At 28.9% G+C, this 12,222-nt stretch overlaps 1 protein-coding gene across 5 annotated transcripts in view; it reads left to right on the top strand.

The window, feature by feature from the left end:
- Nucleotides 1-834: 834 nt before the first annotated feature.
- Nucleotides 835-12,222, top strand: part of LOC106686356 (uncharacterized protein CG43867) — a 443,901-nt gene continuing 432,513 nt past the window's right edge. For all 5 annotated transcript variants that reach the window (XM_014429607.3, XM_014429605.3, XM_014429606.3 and 2 more), the window contains exon 1: nucleotides 835-864. The gene's annotated coding sequence lies outside the window, so the exon portion shown is untranslated. The remainder of the gene's footprint in view (nucleotides 865-12,222) is intronic.

Below are 12,222 nucleotides of genomic sequence, written 5' to 3'. Positions count from 1 at the left end.
AGGTAAATAAATAGATGTATTTTTTTTTTTTTTTTTTTTTTTTTATGTAACATTAATAGAACTGCATTTTTATTCGTTTCTTATCACATCTTTTAATGGTTATCATATTTTAAAAACTTGACTAGCATTATTTGAAACAGAAATATATCGTCCACCAAAAAAAAAAGTTAAAAATTTGAAGTTTTGTGACCTTTTGATACAAGATTAGAAAAATTAAGTATGTGCTATGCATATATATGTATCAAATCAATGAAGTGCAATTATACAAAATTGGAATTTATATTATTGGCTCAATTTTTAAAAAGGAAACCTTGAATATTTGCCGTGTTGTAACTGCCGTGTAACTGTAGTTGCGACATTACTTGGTCGATGCCTTCTACTTTATTATTATTGAAGACTGCGGTTTGCAGATGAAATATTTTTTAAAGCTAACCTGTCAAATAATTCTCAAACTGTTTAAGAAGTCTTACATGCTAGTCTGTTGAAATTAATAGAATTTATTTAGATTCGATAATAGTATTTCGTGACCTATACAATACTGTCCTTGATTTATGTTTTATATGCATTTTTATCTAGATATTTCTTTTATATTATACAATTGCAATTTTAATTTTTTTAACTTGTGTACTCATTTTCCCTTAAATTTTAATGATCATTCCTCAGTCATGCTAGTATTATTTTAAAAACAATTATTGTCAGGATATATCTATGAAAATTAGAACAATTAGTCTGACTATAGGTTCTGTTTCCTTTTTAATAGTATAATAACTCACATGAAGTACAATTTCAGAATGAGAAAAATTGAATTCAGTTATTACTTACTTATATTTTTATTTTCAGATTGCCTCTTCAAGTTAGCCGGTGGTAAGTACATATTTCAGTTTTTATTATTGCTGACTATTATTGATTTTTAACATAACGTTTTAAAATCTGCTAGAACACATTGTTTAAAAAAAAAAGGATATTCGTCTGAATACAACGGTGTATTACTACTTATTGAATGTTTTTATGAATTACTTTTCATTACCATTAATATACTTGAACACTATGAAGGCCTTGGGATTTCCATGTTTCATTTTTAAAAAAACTTTTTTTTTTTTTATCAGATCAGAAAAAATATCAAACAATTAATTTTAGTTTTAATTTTGTTAATCTACTATTTATGATAACAAAGAATATATTCCAAGCATACAATTCAGCAGGACTTCCTCACTGTTTATATATTTATTTTTATCACCTTATTTTCTTTTCTCCTTTCTGCTAATTCCTTTTTTATTTTTATTTACACTTTTTCTCAATATTTATGTTGGATTCGTAATTGACTGTATTCAAAGGTTAATTATATGAGAATAATACCTACTAAACGAAGCGTTGTTGAAAATAAAGTATATTTTGGAAATTAATATTTCGCATGATAAGCGTATATCATATATAAGTATCAAAGTATAATGTTAACGAAATTTGATAAAATGTATATTAGACCATGTTCCAATAATATTCAACTTTGAGCTAAATCGGATGAGCCATTTTCGAAATATATGTGTTTCCATGGAAATGTGTTAGCGCATCCGTACGCTGGTGTAGTAAATGTGAATGTTATTATATAATAAAGTAGAATACGCCAACACAAAAAAATCAGTTTCCCTCAAACTTTAGGTCGAATCGGTGAAGCCGTTTACGAAATATAAGTGTAAAAAGGAAAATACACCTGTCCGTTCTCAAGCAAAAGTAGTACATCCTATTTGAGGAACTCGATAATATAAGTGTTTACAATAGTCCTTAAAGTAAAGTATAATTAGGTGATAATAAATCTAATGATATAGTCTTGTAGTAATTTGAAATATAAGTGCGACGTGGATGTTGAATACTTTACGAATACTACTTTATGATAGTAGTGGGGGAAATATCGAATCTATTTCTTATTTGTATATGTTTTTAAAACGTATGACTCTAGAGAAAATATTCAAATCTCAGAACATAATTTGTTTTTTCTTGCATGAATTCAAAACCTCTACTTTTGGTAGTGGGGGAACATATAATAATAAAGAGGAGGGTAAAAACTTTATCAAAATACAAGTGCTGCCCAACTTCATTGGACTGCTAGCCACACAGCATACTGTCATATTTTAGTCTAATCAGACGATATTTTTAATCATACGATAAATAAGCCTATACAAGTATACAATAATAATTACAAACATTAGTAGTTTACAGCATTAGAACATGACTTTTTTTTTTCATCTCTTTAGTTCTTTAATTTTTTTTTTCTACCTTTTTCTTTTTCTCTTTTTCATGATTTTTTTCCATCCTTTCCCCTTTCTCTCTTCTTTTCTTTTCCTTTCCTTCTTTTTCCCTTTCATGTTTCAGTTTCAATCCAATGTCCCTTTAACAGAATAATGATTGAGATATGAGAAAATAACAGTAAGATACTTAAGTAAGAAATATAAATAAAAAAAAAAAAAGATCAGCAAACTATGTTAAAATTAATATACAATAAATATAGAATAAATATTAAAATATTAAAAATACATATAAAGATAATAAAGCAATAAATAAAATAACAAACAAGATATGCAATGTATGTATGTCATCCTTCCTCTAGATGACTCCATTACTCTTTATATTAAATACTCGTAAAAATGAACGAAAATTGCCAAACTTTCTTGAATGAGTTACAATTTAAATTTAAGATAAATTAAATTTTCTGAGCTGAAGTTGAATAATAAGCAGTCTTGATGTTATTAACATTAACATTGATACATCTTATGGTGATGTTAATTCATTACAACTATCAGTATATGGCTCGTACCTGGGTCTTTCAAACGTCAAAAAAGAAAAAACTTAATGTTTGTAAAAAACATTTTCCGAACAGTTCTACTAAGTCAGCCATTAGAATTTTACACGCTATGTATACGATTACATTTCCTGTACACCAAAAATGTTGTAATTAAAAAGTATAAACTTAATTGAACGTGAAATATTAATTGAATAAACGTCAGTTACACTCGAAGAATTAGATGATAACTGTAACACGTGTCAGATACACAAGCCTTGGAAAAAACCTCTCACTGAAAACTGTGTGTGGCTATCCACTTCTGTAAAGCATAAGAAGACGGTTTTATACTGTTTCATTTCTGACAAGGGGTAGCTGTTCAAAGCAAAAAAAAATGTCACATCGTATCTGTTTTTGAGCTTAATGCTGTCCTTTTGTCTCCTTCATTACCAACATAGCTTAAGAGACCCTTTAATTTATTATATCCTTTTCTCCTTAAAAAAAAATTATTTATAATCATATTGTTTGTAAATCATCCGGGAGGAAGATCTTGTTGAGATACAACAGTTATTAAATTATCGTGATATTGGCTGTTGGCAATAAACAGGATTAACCTATTAAAGACATTGTTAAAAAAACTGCCTCAACTTGTCTGACAGAATGTGAAAAAATAATTTTAAAACCCCAGAAAAAAAACCATCTTTTAACAATAATGATTTTTTTTAACCTTGGGAAAGGCGAAAAGGAGGTTTATTTATTTAACGATGAGAAATTAAAAATATCGAAAAAATTATTTTCCGAGAAACTCTTTATAAAATAATCTAGTTTTATTTCATTTTAATTTAATCCCTGAAAATATATTATTGAGGTGATTAGATCAATCAGTTAGCCCAAAATAAGAGAAACTAATAAATTATTTAGATAAAAAATAAGAAGTCATTAAGTTCACAATGGACTCAAAAACTTTTCTGATGGGGTCAGAAAAGTTTTTGAGTCCATTGTGAACTTAAACGATCATATAGCACCCGATCTGGGCCTGTACTGTCCGCAAATCTTAGAGATCTATTGAGAAATTAAAACCTTTTAGCATTATTAACCTTTCTAAATTGGTCAACTGAGTGCCACAACTCATTGTGATTTGCTCCTTCCCAGATATACCAAGCCAATATAAGCTTTAATTTAGACAGGATCGGTAAATTTGGAATCTCTTGCTCTAGAAAAATTTTCCTGGATTGAAGATATGTATTTTTTACTACACTCTACAATTTTATTGATAATTGAGCATCATGCCTTCTGTTGTCAAATAATAGAGTATACAAGGCTTGCAAAGTCGTCTGGATTGATCAAATTGTAAATTTTCTTCTCCTGAGGCATCGATAATTGAAAAAAAAAGAAGGAAAAACCAATGCTCACTTCCACGGAAGGGCGCAAATGTCAATTTGATTTCCAATAGAGTTTACAAATGGATACATGAAGAAAATTTTATATACTTGAGAATACTTTTCTTACCAATAAAATATTAAAGGCAAGGTCAAAAACGTAGTTGTAATCTTGAATTAGCGAAAAATCACATTTACAAAGGCAAGTTTCAATTTGTTACAAACAAGTGTATACAGAGAAAACAAAACACCTGTCGCAATAAGTGAAGAAGGTAATGAGAAAATCTCCACTCACCGATGATGTGTCTTTCGTGAAAAACTGTTTCTCACCAAAATGATACTCGTGCCGCCAATGGGTTAAATAAGTGAGTTAGCACAATTATTTATAATAAATTTGTAGAAAGTTTAATAACATTAAAAATATTAAATAAATAAATTTATTTATTAATACTAGCGGTAGCCTTGAAAGCAATATTGTTTATTTTACGATTCCATCTGCTATAGCCCTGTGTCCCGGAAAGCCCCCACCTGAGATATGTTTATAAAGAGGAGACAGATATGTTTGAGAGGGCGGATATGGTGGAAGCCCTCATGCGTGCCATACAGCTCAGTTCACTCCAATCCCTTGCTTGGGTACTCCCCATCCCCTGGGAACCCTTGTATTTACCTGAAACTCCTGCTTTATTTTGCAATTTTCTTTTTTCACCATTATTTATTCAAAAAATCAAATATTATTATAATTATTTTGAAAAGTACACATTAATGAATATTCATTTATACTGAATGAGTTATTGAATGTTAAAGTTATTTTTACAATAAAGCATATTTCAACTATCAATGATCCCCTTTGTTCGATTATAAACTGTTGAACGATTTGTCAATCAGGGCCAAAGTACAAAGTAATACATTTAGTCACTACAAAAATGATTGACCATAACTGAATATGAAGAAGATAGTCGGGGCAGAGATCAAATAGGAACATAGAATACTTATCAACAGATTTCAACTAATTTCTCGGCGTTTCGTTCCAGTTTTCAGAGTTTCATTAGGGCCAAAAAAAGTAGAAAACATCTAAAAATATGTTGAAAATGTAAAATAATGAGATGACAACAAAGTAGACTAAGGTGGAGTTAAAAACCATGTAAATATGGTTATAAAAGTATATAAAAATGAACAAAAAGTAATAAAAATAAGATGTACAACAATCACAGTATGTATAAAAACGGAATAATAGAGTAATTTATTTAAAATGGGCTGGAGACGTAATAAACGTAAAACTAGAAAAATATATGATAGAGAAATTTAAAAAAAATGTACAAACTAATAAATGGAAAACTAAGGAAATGGAATGAAAATAAATAAATGTCAGGAAAGAATAAATAAATAAAATAATAAACATAAAAATAATAATAAATATAAAACAAATCAAAGCAACCCATAATACGCTGAGATGGCAAATACGGAAGTGAGATAGACCTAGAGTGGGGGAAGATGACCGTTAAAACGGTTACATATAAATGAAATACAAGAAAAATATAAAAATTACAGGAAAGTATAATAATAATTATTATATAATATAGGAAATATAAATATAAATTAAAAGATAAAATATGTGATTCATTAAAAAAAAAAAATAATGTACGGATAGGCAATTTTAAGATAATATAGACTCAATAAAATAAGTAAAAATAAATAAATAAATAAAGGTATAAGTTAAAAATAAGAAATAACGTAAAGATATCAGCAAAAAAAATGAAAATAGTGATAGAATGATAACTAAAAAGATAAAAAATATTTAACGATGATAATAATAAAGGTCTTGTACGTTGAATTCAGTACAGTTTCACTTACTGATACTGACAGGTACGTTTTTAGTTTTAAACTGTTTACAAAAATGTAAACAAAAATTAGTACAAATTTTTATACTTGTATTTATAAATTAATTCTCTTAGGGTTGATAATGAAACAGAACCATGTAAGTCATGATTTTATACCATATTCGTAACTACGTCTATCGACTACCAAACTTTTTCTTTGATTGAATAGATAATATATGTTCATAAAAGTATTTATTACAATATTTTATATGAAACTCATAATTAATCAAGTTTGCTTACTGAAGCTTCCGTAATGATGAAAATTTAAAGAGTTTATTTATTTGTTTTGCGAAGGACGGTATTCACCTTTATTTTGTATAGCCAACTAATACTTTTTTCTTTTTCCTCAATAAAATATGATAAGAAAAGTGTTAGTACCGGTGAGAGATAAGATTCAGTTCGAATTCTTTATCTAACTGTTACATCCTTGGCCCCGTTTTATGTGATAGCTAAAATGTATTCCGTTTTACAGCATGTACTTTAAAATAAAACTTGTAGCAATATTGCAACTTTAGAGCATTAAAAAGAAATTCCCAAATGCAAAAATCTCGATATATCCTTTGGTAAGAGATAAAAAAAAAATGCTAGTCCTTTTATATTTTTAACAATGTTTTAAGCGATATATGATACATATATTATTTTAATTAATAATAATTTTAATTAATAAATAATATTAATAACTGTTAAACAGTCACACAATGACAAAACATGGATAGTAAACTTGACAATCCAGGTGTCTCTGTGATTAAAAATAAGATAAAAAAGTACGGAAAAAATATGAACTAATACTTCCATGAGTTATATTTCTAATAACAAAGAATTTTATTTAGATGACTGAGGTAAAGAAGTCGAGAAAAATTAAGGCCAATTCGTCACCAAAATATCTAATACATCTGTATTTGTGTTTGCATGTGTGTATACGGTTTAGAGTTTGCAAATAAAATTAAAAAAATATATATATTCTTATATAGTTTATTCTTATAAAGTTTTATTTTTTACAATATGGATTTAATGATATTTTCTTCATTCATTCTGATTGATAGTTAATTATCTGATTTTATAATTTATTTTTTTCACCATTTATCAATCGAATTTTGCAGTAAATACAAATGATTCTGCACGTTTTGGACAGCTGTGGTCGGGTTGTCATCCATCAATAGTATTACAAAATTTCCTCTGTTAGTTTTGAGTAGATTAATTTTTTTATTATTGCTTAAAAATATATGTATATTGCTGCTAGTCTAAATCTTCTGATTGGTTTGCATTTATCTTATGATGCATAGAAATCATACCTAACTGAGTTTTGACTTGGTTAATAGTTATTTTCATATCCCTTCCGATAAATTAATAGTTTATATAAAGTATATGTAAAGATGTTTACCTTCAGGCTCTTACTTACCCCCACCTCTAAGTAACAATTAAGTGCGGTTAACACATGGTTTTAAAGAAAATAACCTCTGAGACTGTTATATGTCATTTATAATTGTGTTTCAGTGAACTAAAGACTATAAAAACTGATTTTGTTTTATAGGTATGTATAATTAAAGATATAATGTATTATTTAATTTGAACTTGTCATTAATTAATAAAACAATTGTTTTATAGCAAAAGAAGTTTATAGTCTTGAAGTCTATCTCTAACACAAGATTATATATTTTTTTTTATTTTAATTTATATTCTTGTATTAAACATTGATATTTTATTTTTAAATACTCTAATGGTGAGAGGTATAAAAAACAATGGTTACATTCCTTCACATTTTTTATCAGGTCCATTTTCTATTTTTTTAAAATCCTCCTCCAAAATTATCAATGTATAAATCATTTAAGGTAATTAATATTTTCCCAATTATTATGGTTCAGAACATTGAATGACCAAATCTCATTTAATTCATGTCAGCCCGCAGCGAGTTTGTTTGAGGTCCTCACTATTTGCTGAGCCCAGACCCGTAGGGGCATAACCCACGGGGCGGGGTCGGCTTAATCTATGCGCTATGTTAATAGCGCGCTCCCTTTGTAACGGGGTCTCAATCATAAATATTATTTACTTATGCAATTATGTATCGTAAATTGTTGGCGCTGGATTAAGGTTCTCAGAAAAACCTACACTCCTCTAGATAATACCATTCAGAATTAACCATGGTCTATATGAATTCATGAATGAGAGGCGTAGTGTTCAATGCTGCGGCGCCGGCGCCGAGGATTTATCTATCATAGGTCTGTTATTTATCATTGATAAACAGCAGAAAGATATTACTTGATAAACAGACCTCATTATCCGTGTTATTTTCTTTTATTGATATACATACTATGTATTGAAAAATATTATACAGTATCGTTACTTTTGTCGCTCCGGCTTCTTATTCTTTAGTAATGCAATTGTTAATTTTAATTTTCTCAACTACCTTAGGCGGAGGTATACATAAGCGTATGTATAAACAACACAAACAAATAAATTAAAATAATGTGTCATAATGGCCGTAGTTTCATTTGCGCTTAAATTTCTCTGAACCTATTTCGATCAAGTTGTATATTTAGCTGGATTCCTTAACACTGATTAATTTTTAGGAAAAGAAAACTTTTGTGGGAATTTATGTCATTTAGTGATCAGTCGGTTGTTAGCGTTAACCTAAGATCATTGAAGGTGAGGGAGTTAAGGCATCACCTTAGCAACCTCGTTACTGCAGTGGCACCTGTTCGGTTCCTATGTGGGCGGGTCAACTTTAGCGACTTCCCACTTAGTTTAGAATTAGGATAGACTCCCAGGTAAACAAAAAAATGTTTAGCAATAAGTTGAATCTCTCAAAACTGCATATATCTACAGTGGCTCTTGGTGATTGTGGTATACAAAATGTTCGCATCAATTTGGTATCTTACTTTTCCTTAAGCCTGGTTTGCTATGAAGTGTATAAAGATGATTCTGTACAAGATGAAAATAAAGCCAGTCCTTTTTTAAATTATTTAGTGATGAACTTCTTCCTTTTTTATGTTAATTGGAATATAATAGTAACAAATAATTTAACGTCGTAGTGTTGGGTTACTTGTAATTGAGGCAAGTAATGAGAGTTTCAGGTATCACTGTTCGATCCTGGCCCTTGATTGGATGTAATGATGTTGGAATATTACTAGGGGGTTATTTGCTCCTCCAGTTTCTTAATAAGATAGTTATTAATGGCTCAGTATTACTTGACAACTTGATAGTGGTTCTGTTTGCAGGTTACAGTAGGTTTAGCGACTGGTTCGGAAGCTGTAACAGATTAGAGTAACCGAGCTCAATCGAAACCATCACATCCAATCACAGTCTATGAGCCGTTAGCGGCCCTGCGATTCGATCAACTGCTCTCAACCTCGACTTGATTACATCTTTGGTACTGTTGGTTTTAGAGTGACCTATTTCTTCCCTTAATACTAATAATAAATGATAAAATAAGTGATTCTTTTTTCACTATATTTTTTTTTTTTTTTAGATTCTTTGTTATTTTAGAAGAATTTTATTGCAAATAAACTAATCTATTAAATATATTAGTGACTTTCTTCTAATTATTCTATTTATCTTTAGCTATGATTCGCTAGAATAGTACTTTCTTATAGAAAATTATTGTTTTTTTCTATCCTCCCTGGAGAAAGAAAACCTTGGAATGTGATTTTTTTTTGTACGTTCAGGATCATTTTAAGATTTTGCTGATTGTTATTACATTTCACGTGCAATATCCTCTCTTCCTGATTGATGGTAATCATTGTAGTGGATTTAATTAAAAAATTAAATAAATATTATTAAATTATTAATTAAATTTTAAAAGTGTTGTTATTATTTACTATCCATAATTTAACTGTAGAAAAATAAGAGTTAAGTTTAAAAGTTGTCAATTATACACAGATATGGAATGGTGGAATATTAGAAACCTTTTAAGAATAGCAATGAAATGTTAGGAGATTACAGCGATAATCTTTCATGATTCAAGTATATAGGAAAATAAACGCTTTATATTAGTACATTTTAACACTTGTAACTTTGAAAAGTAAATTTTGTTGATGTTACTTATTTTAATTTCTGATATGAAATGTTATATCATCAATACTTATCGAGAGTACTTTCAATACTTTACAATGTATTTAACCAATTAAATAACAAATCTAGTAATAGGTAATAGTTTAATGGATTCGCTTTCGTCGTACTCATATTACCTTTCGAATTTAAAAAAAAGAAGTTATTATTGATAATATTAATTTGGTAACCCCTTTTGTATATTCCTATTTCACTTAATCGAAGCATGTTATTTCATTAAAAAATTATTTTTTCAGGCTAGTATTTACAATAATATAAGCCGTTGAAAATTGTATATATTATTGATTATAATCTGATTTAGTCATGTTTCTCAAAGTTTTAATCCTTAAGTTTTAAGAGTATAGCAAAATGAAAGTTTCATATTAGCACATTTAAACACTTATTACTTCAAAATGGGGTTTTGTTGGTGCTTATTTCAATTTAGTCGTAGATGATACACATAACCATTCTATAGAACCATATTGTCTCGTAGCGATTTAATTGTTGTCCATTTAAGTTTTTCGTACGGGTTCCATGGTCCCTTTGTTCATTATGCCAGGAGATGTCGTTAGTTTAAACAGTTCCCAGTTGTAAGTTATTACCGAGCTGACGGAGACACCCCTATGAGGCCCAGGCTCGACACATACGATAAATCACTAAGAGGTTCGATGTAGTATGCAGAGCCCTGGCCTGGTGGCAGGGGGCTTAGGCTGTGTCCCCATCCACCGGTGACCTTAGTGATGGATGTGGTCCCCATCTTCCCCATCACATCCTCACCATTAGGTCAACACAATAAATCAATCTGTCATCGGATGGGCAATAAATTTTATTAAAGATCCCTCGTGAATTGGTCCGCATTTAATACCCTATTAATATTCACGCCTCTATGATATTTTGCTTTATGTAATTGTGTGTAAGTATTTCCATCAAAGTTTGATCTTTAGGAAATGTTCTGGGTAAAAAAAAAGCACACAAAATTTTTATATGTTTTTAATAAATATTTATTTCTGCTATTTTGTATATCTTTATTGACCGCCGTCCTGACCACCTCTCTTTAATTAATTAATTACAGTCAGATAATAGTCTTCCAATGTAAATTGTTATATCTAATCAGTCTTCACCTCTAACCTGCAATCAGTCTTGAAGAACGAAAGAGCTCCATTCTCATTTTTTTTAAACTTTGTTTCTAATAAAATATAAAGCCGTGCCAGTAAGCCCATGTCTTAGATTTGTTCAACCATCAGATTTTCCCTTAGTTAAGGGTCTTTGCTTTATGAAAATTCGGTGGGTTACGGAGGTTCTTCCGTTTCATCAGAGTCGGTCCACTACTGATATAAAAAAAAATCTGCTACAGCCGGGCTTGAATCCAGGCTGAGAAGCATACGTTGCAAATCAATTCACATTAACATTTCTCTATCTTCAGGATTAGACAAATGTAACTATTCAAGAACGCCTTGTCAGGAAGATAGCAAACCAGTTTTAGTTTAGATTGTATTAGTTTATTACAGCTATGATATTTATGATTTATATTTGTATACTAACTGTACGTAGCTATGACATTAATATTGACATTCATAGCTGGCTGTATGATATAAAATATTATATCATCAATATTTATCAATTGAACTTTCAAAATCTAACAATGAATTTAATCAATTAAATAAGTAATCTAGTCGTAGGTAGTAGTTTAATTATTTACTTTGTCGATTTTGCAGTTGCTTTTTGACCAGAAGGTATGTGGCATATTACCTTTCCAAAGTAAAAAAAAAAAAAGATTTCTCATTGATAATATTAATTTAGTCGTCTTGTATATTTCTACTTCATTGAATCAAGGCAGGTTATTTCATTAAAAAATATACTGTTTATGTGCTCAGGCTATTCTTTACAATGATACAATCATAATAATGATATAAACCGTTAAAAATCCTATTTGTTATTGATTCAAATTTGATTTAGTCAGGTGCCTCAAAATTTTAATTCAATACAAAATAATTAATAATTCAATATAAATAATAATTAGATCTAAGAAATAATCCTAACTATATTAGATATAAATTTTGTTCTTTAATTTAATAAATTTATTTGGAATGTTAAAATATACCTAATAATTTGGTTGTTGTTTAGTTATTTAGTCAAAAAGTTGATTCTT

This window comes from Halyomorpha halys, unplaced genomic scaffold (assembly GCF_000696795.3).
Source record: "Halyomorpha halys isolate HHAL.00 unplaced genomic scaffold, Hhal_1.1 Scaffold811.1, whole genome shotgun sequence".
Classification (NCBI taxonomy): domain Eukaryota; kingdom Metazoa; phylum Arthropoda; class Insecta; order Hemiptera; family Pentatomidae; genus Halyomorpha; species Halyomorpha halys.
This window is presented reverse-complemented; position numbering and strand designations above follow the sequence as displayed.